The following is a 9903-nucleotide window of genomic DNA, read 5'->3' on the forward strand; positions in this document are numbered from 1 at the left end:
CTCCCACCAGGTTTTGTGTTGGGCTCCTGATCTCCAGCAGTTTTGGGGTGTTGGGAGGTATTCTTTAAAAATATTGCCTACTCTGTGTGTGTTTTTTGTTTTGTTTTTCCACATGTGGATGGTCTGCAAGACCCTTCCTACTCCTAGAATGGTCACTTTGCAGACCCTGAAAGGCAGCTCATCATGCTTCCTGTAACAAATGGGTGCAGATTAAAGGCAGACTCAATCCAAGGCAAGCTGGAATGGTCAGCTGGTAGGTCTGAAAGCCTTTGCTCCATGAAAAAGAGAGAGGGACAAAGCACAGGGCAATTTCTTAGGTGGCAGCTGCTCCCCAGAAAGAGACAAAGCTTCCGTGACAGGCAGATGCTTGCRCTGTCTGTGAGGCTGGAGGAAACTAAACCCCAGGTGACTGCAGTGCAGATATCCCTAGAAAACACTTGAATCCTTGCTAAAATGAAGCCTAGAGATGATGCAAAAGATTTTCTAGGATTATCAGATGAGACTGATAATAGCCCTAAAGATGTGGGGATCATAATATCAGCCTGCCTCAGAGGAGAAGCCCAGCTAGACTAACAGGAATTAGGCACAACAGGAACTAAAATCTGCAAGATGCTCACTGCTCAGCTGACAAGTCAGGCAGGAGTCATGTCTCAGTCTCACATCCCTCAGGGCAGAAACTTGGCAGCTTCTGGATCCCTAAACCAGGATTCAACATCAGAGGTGCCCTTACCTGGAGAAAAAAAAAAAAAAAAAGATTAAAAAATAATAAAAAAGTGGCAGTTAGTAATCCTGGAATACATCTTCTGGGTCTGTCAAGAGGTACCAGAAGTGAGTTTATACCTACTATCTGTTCAGCTTGAACAGAGGAAACACACCTCCTTCAAAACACTAAGGCGCTGTAAAGCACCAGGAAAACAAAAACTGAGCCTATAAAAGGAACAAAGGGCGGTACTCTATAAAATTGACAGATCATGTTCATAGACACCCATAGTGGAACCTGCTTATCTCTGAAAAAAGGAAGCCAGGTGAAACTCATTTCCTGGGAACGGCCCCTTGCGCGCTCCGCACCACCAGCCACTCCTGGGCAATGTTACCTGCAGTAGCAGCTAGACTGGGCCAAAACTTCACCAAGTTAACCAACTTAACCAACTGAATTTGCTGGACAGAACGTGTGGTTGCACACTGCRATTCAGCCCGGTGTCCTGGGCCTGTTCACTTAGTGCTGACATAGGCACCGTTTCTGGGACAGCAACATAGGCGTTAGCAAGCTGGATCCCACCTGGGCCCTCTTCAAACACAGGTAAGATGTCTTCCCCATCACAGGTTCAAGGTAGGACAAGAGAAGGATTAGTTTGGCACAAGGAAGAAAGACATGGTGGCAGAATCAGGAACTGTCACCTCTTGATGTGAGACTACCCACCTGCCTGGACATTCGTTATTGAGGAAACAGCAGAGTACAGGGAGATATTAGATAGAGAAGCAATGGAAAGGTTGCAAGATGTGCTCTGATCAGGTAAGACTACCACTGCTGGGCTTAGCTCTTTGCAAATTAGACCATGAAGAGCACTACCGAGTGATCCTGGGAAAACAGAAGTTTTCCCTGATGTTGTGAACAGATCTGAAAAATTGTTTCYCTGAATATTACATTTATGTGAAACTTGGGCACCCTGCCCAGAGGGATCTGATTTGGACGCTAACAAAGCTTTGAGATACAGTAAAGGAAGGACTGCAAGGGCACCTGAAACCTGAACAGCTGCCCAGTGTGACACAGCCTATGTGTGTTACTCTGAAAACCACTCAGTGTATCAGAGTCTGCAGTGAATCCCAGAGGTATTTGCAGTATACGGTCTTGATGTATAGCTGACATTATAGACTACCATTGTAGCAGACTTCCTTCCAAGCTTTTGCCATTTATTCAAGGTGTTCCTGACCGCCCCTTTAGCCCAGGATCCTGACCACAGACTGCTTGTGCAGTGCTGCATTTCATCCTGACTCTTTCTGCCTCCTTCCCCTTCCTCAGTCTGTTGCAGCCCCAGGCTCCTCTCCCCTCTTATCTTTTCCCATCCCTTTCAGGTGGCAGTTGCATGTACAAACAAGCTTCCTCTCTAATATATATCTCCTATATGTAAAAAAAAAGAAGCCCCCTAAGACCTATTTGTCAGGAAAATCATGTTAGGCTGATGTAACTTCCCTCTCTGACAGGATAACTGGCCTAGCAGACTGGGGAGGAGAGGGGGGGAATTGGATGTGATATGACTTGACTTTAAGGCTTTGGGTACACTGAAAAGCATGAAGTTGTCAAGAAACAAACCATGAARCAATTTCAGTCAAGATGAAATTGCCACAAGGTCCATACCATTGCTGAAAAATGTACCCAACTGGTTTGGGAAGGCTATGCTGTCAGAGCGGAAAGGCATTTCCAGCAGCGCTGTGGGAATCAACAGATTCATTTTCATCAGCAAAAGTTTAAGCGGAATGGTAGGAAAAGCTATTTATCCAGTAATAAAATGCTGGACTCGATTGGCCTAGGGATTCCTGTCACTGGAGGCTGTTGAGAACAGGTTCGACAAATATCTGTCAGGGATGATCTGTGTTTACTTAATCTTGTCTCCAGGTCAGAAAGATGAATTAGATGATTGCCTGAGGTCTCGTCCCAATTTCATTTCCCCCAATTAAATTAAACAAACCTCAGAAATGGTTGGCAGAGGCAAACCGCAGCAAGCTCTGCTCACTGCCTCCCCTCCGCCCAGTCAGATGTTAGTCTAGAGCTGGCTCTGCTGGGGAGAAACCAGCTCGGGGCCCATTACCTGTCCCTCTGTGTGCTGAAAACTAGCAAGACGAAGCCTTTCAGCATTGCTGTCCTCACAGGAGCACGGAGTACATTTAGTTCAGAGGGCCTTTTATGCAGCTCTCCAGAGACCCAAGATTTTTTCAGGACACTTGTTTTTAATTTTGCTTCCTCAAAGGGCTTGCGGGAGCTGGGTGTTACGTGGGAGAAACATCAGGCAATTGCTAGGAGAGACAACAAGAGTTTGGCTTGATCTCTCATCCTTTAAAAAGAAAAATCTTGTTGTGGGATGGAGCAGGAAAATGTGGGCTTACGTTCAGCGCCTTTTTTTCTCATAATGCTCTGCTGCCTRTCATGCTAAGCTGCTTTGCTTTCCAAGGAGGTGCACCAGTTCCACGGAGAGGTAAATAAGCACCTGGACCTGCCGGGTCTTTAAAAAAAAAAAGATCCAACTCTGAAGAAAAAGGGCCTCTCCAGGTTGATTATAGCTGTGCTGTTTCTCTTCTACAACAGCTTATTTCTCAGGGAACGTCTCCCCCATCAAACAAGTTTCCAGAGGGACCTTCACCTACTTCAGCCTTTTGATAAGCTGAAGAAGCGAACCTGTCTCCACACCAGGAGCTGGCGGGAGGCATGCTGAAAAGCACCGTTGTCACGGCTCCTATCGCCCACTACTACTCTGGAGCCCACTTCCAAACATGGGTGACAAATTGCGCAGAGCTTCCTAAATGAGATTAATGTAATGATCTCGGTAAGACTGTTGTCTTTGTGATCGTGTCACATCGGTGTTTCATAAGCATCCTGTGAATGATAAATGCACCCAGATCTGTCTTCTCTTCTGTCATTTCTAACCACTGAATCTCCGTGCAGAGCAGACATTTCTGGTAACAGCAGCGAAGAAGATCTCACATTTCTCTGTTCCAGTCTGTGAGTAATTCTTCTAAATGCATTTAATCAGCAAACTTCCCTTTCACGCTGCTTTTTTTGCTGAGCTGGAGCCATTACTGCGACCAGAATTATTCCCAAGGCCAGCGACATTCCTCCACTGTGACAGTTCCCTTTTGACTCATCAGCTCCTTGTCCCCAGCATTTTACCCATCTTACAGTTTTCCTACTAATTCATTTTCTGCAGTTTATCTAGCTGCTTTCCACTCCTTGCTGTATCAAATGCCCTACCAAAATACAGTCAGATTAGCTGTATTAGCTGGAAAAAAAAAAAAAAAATTGACAGATTTATTTTCCCCACCCAGGTAAGGAAAGTGAGGTAAAGAAAAGGATCAAGCTTCCAGCACACATTGCTATTGTTGACAAACCCATTCTCTGATTCCCTTTTCCACTTACCGTTGTGGCTTTAATTTTGCTTTCCTCTGTAATTTGTTCTTAACCTTATACTCTATTGAGACTAAACTAACAGGTTTGCAGCTGCCCAGTGTACTTTGTTTTCCATCTTCCTGAAATACAGCTCCTTTTTTTTTTTTTTTCCTAGTCCTGGAGTTCTTACCTTGAATTTGATGGACTGGCTGCAAATTTTTGCTCCCAAAACTGCAACAGTTTCCCTGGTTGGTTTTGAAAAAACACAAATAGGGAGGTGAGCTGGTGAGCGCCCGTCTTGCTGTGTTACAGCTTCTTGATTTTTATTTCTGCTCTGATATGATAACTTGCTTTGCTCCACCCTCTCTTCTAACCCTTTCTTCCTTCTCCTCTCCCCTTCTCAGCCAAGCATCCGTTGCTATCATCGGTGCTATGGATCTACAATCTATGCTATAGACTAAATGTTACAGTTTAAGCTAACCAAGTGGTTAATGACTGTTCTTAAGAAGTGGGAACCTATGAAGTGACTGTAGAATTTCTGGATGAGAACRAAGATGCCCTGTGAAAGGCATTATTATATATATTCTGACTGCACACAAACACACCCAAACCAAGAATGCAAAGTGTCTCTGCAAGAATTAAAGTTTCTCTGTTTCCAAAGACAGCAAGGTAGGGAGGTGCAGGGGGAGACTTCTCACCGAGTTAAATGGCATTTCTGTGACTGCCACAGTACAGAGGATTTTGCATGTCACAGCTTGGGAGGCCCCCCATAAASCAGATCTTTCTGTCCTTGGAACAGGGAACACCCTTCCAGCTTCCAGTGTTTTGGATACACCGATCATTTGCTCACCACAGATCAGCAGCATGAAGGCCACTGACTCACAGAAAGTTATAGGTGGGAAGGGACGCCTAGAAGTCTCTAGTCCAATCCCCTGCTTGTGCTTGGGTATTCCCAAACTYCATGAGTTTGCTCAGGGACTTGTCCATGCAACTTCTCAGAATATCCAAAGGCAGAGATTTGCCAGCCTCTGTTTCTGGGCTCCTGTTTCACTGCTTGAAGTACTCTCAGRGGGAAGAGGTTCTACCTAACACGTAGTCAGAGTTTCACTTGTTGCACTTGTGTCTGCCGTCTCTGTGTCCCTGTCCTGCAGTAGCTCCACCGTCCCGATAGATAATATTCGACAGCAGTTGGATGCCTCCTTGGCCTTCATTTTCCAGGCAGAACAAATCCAGCTTCTCCATTTTTTTCTCCCTGAACACCATGTGCTTCAACCCTCCACTATGTGTTGAAAAGCAACCYTTTTGCTGCACTTGCTCCAGTTTGTCAACATCCACCTAGCACAAGGGAGCCCGGTCCTGAACACACCTTTCTACAGGTGGCCTCTCTGCTCCCCAGGGCAGGGAAATACCCCTTTCTCTAGACCTGCCAGCCACACTTTTGCTAACGCAGCCCAGTCTGCAGGGACCTTCACTGCTTTAAGGGCTCACTGCTGAGCCCTGTTCAAAATGCTGCTTGAAAGTTTTTGTAGCGATCTGTTAAAATCCATTTTGAATGAAGCCTGTTGGAGTTACCACCACCCAATGGAATTGCCATTGGAATATGTTCTGCCTGTGTACACACGGTATGTGTTTGGCTGTGGCCATGCAATGGAGTTACACTCGCTCTCCTCATGCTCTTCTGGTGGGATTGTGACTTTTGTCCCACGCTGAATGCACGCAGGCACAGTCCCTCTGTCCAGTTTACTGACACATTTGGTGATTCTTTATCCTCCTTCCAAATGACAGGACTTGCATGGCTCATTTGGCCAGAAAATTCAKAAAGTGACTGTCCTTACTTCAGCAGAAGACTAAACTCCACACCTGTAGATAAGACTGATCAATCCCACAACAGTCCTTGCCCATCAGGGCAGGTATATCCCAGGTATTTGGTTTCTGCTCTTTGCCCTCAAGTGTGGTTGACACTATGAATGCAAGGAATCAGGCYGGCCAGCATAACAGAGACTCTAGCTACGGCATATTTCTAAAACCTCAATGCCAATCAGAGAAGCTACCAAACAGGGAAAGATGCACTCTGTCTCCACCAACAGAAGAGTCAGAAATGACGAGCTGAAATGCTCTCTGCTACGTGCTGCCAGGGGATTTTATCYGTAGATTGCCAGAGAGATGTCAGTTCCCTGGGAGAGTGAGGATAAAGTGCCTCACYGAGAAGTGGATTTGCATTATGGATTAAAATACCAGCTTTGGGATAAACCTGGTATTGTCCTACTAGCAGCTGAAAATTTGGGAAAGAATGAATCTTTAAAACGGGTCTCACTCCCTCATCCTTTCTCCCTCTCTGCCCACTGTCCTGGTACCTCTGGCTAACTCAGGTAYCAAGAGCGGCAACTTACTGAACATGTCAGGCCAGGTCTACTGGTCCTGGAAACCAACTGCACAGGATGCCGTGACACAAAATAGCACCTATGTCAATGGGGCAGCCACCATGACCAGCACGGGCCATACACAGGTGGCAGACAAGAGTGTCCAAGGACGCTGCATGCAGCGGTGCCACAAGCAGGTGCCCTACAGCCGTCACTGAAGGTCCTGGGCGAGTATCTTGTGTCAGGTGGGYGTCTTGTCTCATGCCCAGAAAGGAAAGGGATTAACAAATCAGTGAGCAGAAAAAAAGAAAGGAAAAGTCGAGGTGGGTCCTTTGAAGGTCAGATRTGACTGCAGAGGAGGTAACAAGGATGGGAGATGGAGCAGGCAGCCAGTGGGGAGGCCTGGGTTTGCAGCCCTCCCGGGTCACAGCCGCGTAGAAGAGCCTGCTACAAGCGAGGAACTGCCGTGGCAGCGTTTGTCTCAGCTTCCTGTCCCTGCACGCCCCCGAGCTGGCCGCGAGCGGGTGCTCTCCGAGGCAGGCGGGTGCCCCTCTGCCTCTCGCGGCAGGGAGGGAGGCCCCGCTAGCCTCCAGCCGCCTCCCTCGCCCGGCCTCGCCAGGGCTGGCTCGGCTCGTGCAGTTGMTTTATGTTGCTGCTGGCGCATCTTCTTGCCACACAACTGTAAACCTCTCTCCGCCGTCCCTCTTCCAGCTGGCAGCGCGGCCAGGTCTGCCCGCACCCTTGGCGCACGCAGCCTTTGGCTGAACTCTGGGGCTGCTGCGGCTCCGTTATCTCTCGCAGAGCATCGGGCCCTAAAACAATACGGGCTCTGGGTGGTAAGAAGCTGTACAGATCAGAGACGCCATCGAAGTTGAGTTATGTAAAGGAATGAAGCTCCTTGGAAGCAGTCCCTGAGCCTGGAGGACTCCACTGTGTGTATTATGCTACTCTTTTAGTGGCCTGGCTCTTGGCCAGGCTCACCCCTTTGCACAAGGAGCGGGTCTTTCATGCTAGTTCTGCCAACTCTGCTCCTCTTACCTCCAAAAAGAGTTGTTATAACTGACACCACATGGATTTTTACCACCATAGTCCTGTTTCTCGCAGAATCACGAAACACTGGAGTCTGGAAAGGCCATTTAGAGATCATCTAGTCCAACCTCTTAGCTCAAGCATGGTCACCTAGAGAAGGTTGCTCGGGACCCTATCCAGACAGCTTTTCAATATCTTTGAGGGTAAAGAGACCACAGCCCCTCTGAGGAACCCATTCCAACATTCAGCCACCCTCACAGGAGAAGAAGGAAGAAAAAAAAGGAAAAGAAAAATGTAGCTCAGCTGACAGATGTTATAAAATGCCAGAAACTCTAGGATCATCTGGGACACAGGCACACCTCACCAGGCAGRAATGTGTAATGGAGGCCAGGATGCACCACTTCCTAGTGAGGAAGAAGGCACAAGGACAGGCAGGATGGGACAACAGAGAACTAGAAAAAAAAAAAAAAAAAGGTGAGCAGATCAGTCGTGCTCTCCAGAGAAACGTCAGCACCAGTGTTTCTTTTATTTTGTCTCCCTCTAGAGAAAGGAGAAAAGAGGCATCAACGTCTGTGACAGTTGTTAGTCACACTGCCTCACGTGCTACTGAAAGGTGCTTGACATTGSGGGTGGGGATGAAACACAAAGCTCTAGCATGATAAGAAAGAAAAAAAATCAACCACGTTGTCCCAGTCCTCACCTGGCGATTATGGCTTTAGCCTGTCTGGCAGAGAAGGCTTTGACAAGCTCTCCCAGTTGCCAAGCCTAAGCCAGCCCTTCTCTTTGAACAGACTTCGTCTTATTTCTTTCCAAGTGGTGCACAGAGAGGAAAGAGGAGAGCTGAAAGGCTAGCGAGGACGCTGGGGCAAAGAGGAGGCCAGGGAGTCGTCAGCACCAGAGCAGATTTCCTTTTCCAAGGCACGAGATTGAATTTGTTCACTGCGTWGCAGAACGAGGAGAGAAATGTCACCTTCAGCGGTGATCTGACAACACAAAAATAATTACATAAAGAAAAAGATGAGAACTTGTGAATATTCATGAGCAAGTCAAAAACCCAAAATTAACAAGGAAATTAATTACCAGATTGATTAGCCTGCCAACTCCTTTTATTTAAATAAGTCAACAATTGCCTTCATGTGACCTCTGCGGAGGAGCGCGGAGCATCGCGGGGCAGCTCCGATGCTTGGGATGCACCGGCCCCACGGGTGCTGCCTCCCCACAGCCCCCGGCCCTCCCTCGGCCACTGGCCCTCCCTCCGCCCGATGCTCCGGATGCTGCGGCTCCAGGATCCCGCGGCTTCTGGATTCCCGAGCCAGCCCAACCGCTGGCTGCGCTGCCGGTGCTCTCCCTGGTCCCACCCTCTTACTCACGCTGGCTCCCAAGTGCTGTTGCAGCACGCCAAGCTGGCAGGAAAACCATTGAGCAATTAAAAAGTAAATTTAGGGAAAAAAAAAAAAAAAGGGATTTTTTTCCCCTTAGTCCAGAGCACTAGGAGAGCCGAGCAGTGAGCTCGCCCAGTGAGCAACAGCACAGGTGAGGAAAGCAACCTGATCTAACCTGGAGGCTGGATCTAATGCTGGATTTGACCCCGACACGGGCGGTGGGATGAAGCAGTGGCACCCAAGGGTCTCTTTGCACCTGAACTGCTACGCGATGCTAAGGCAGGACAGAGGGGAATCGGCCTCGCTGGCTCAACGGCCCCGTGCGGAGGCTCCGGGTGCCGGCCTCGGCCGGGAGCAGCCTCCTGCCTCTCCCGCGGCCCGCGCACGGAGTAACTCGCGGGCAGCCCCTCTCGCGGGGCCAGCCGGGGCTGGCGCAGGGGGCCGCAGGGCCGGCGCGGGAGGCTCCTCGCGAGGCAGGGCCCGGGGCGGCAGCGGGACGGCAGCTCCCACCGGGCCTGYGGTGCCAGTGGGGCTTCGTGCCCGACCTCGGCCAGGGCGGAAAACCGGCCCCGAGGGGGCTCTTTGCCGGCCCACACACCAGAGCCGCCCGCACGGCGGCCACGRAGGCGCCAGCCGGGCCCGCGGGGCAGGCGGCAGCTCCGGGAGCCGGAGCCTTCCCTGCCCGGGAGGCCCGGGCGCTGCCGCGGGGCCGGGGCTCGAACCGGCGACCCCAAGGCCCGTACGACCCCCTCCCCCAGGCCGCGGCTGCCCGGGCGCGCTCATGAATATTCACGAGCGCTCATGAATATTCAGGCAGGCGGCTCTCCCGCGCCGCCGCACGTCACGCTAGGGAGTCACCCTCGGCCGGAAGTGGCCCCGCGGCCGGCCTTGGGAGCCCCGCGCGCCCTCCCCCGCCGGCACAGCCACTTCCGCCCTTCCCGCAGCCCGGGCTCCCCGCGCGCCGGCGCCCCGCACTTCCGGTAAGCGCGCGCCCACGGCGCCCCGCGGCCCCCGCACTTCCGGCGCGGCGGCT

This window comes from Nothoprocta perdicaria, unplaced genomic scaffold (assembly GCF_003342845.1).
Source record: "Nothoprocta perdicaria isolate Ctin4 unplaced genomic scaffold, notPer1 scaffold_120, whole genome shotgun sequence".
NCBI lineage: Eukaryota > Metazoa > Chordata > Aves > Tinamiformes > Tinamidae > Nothoprocta > Nothoprocta perdicaria.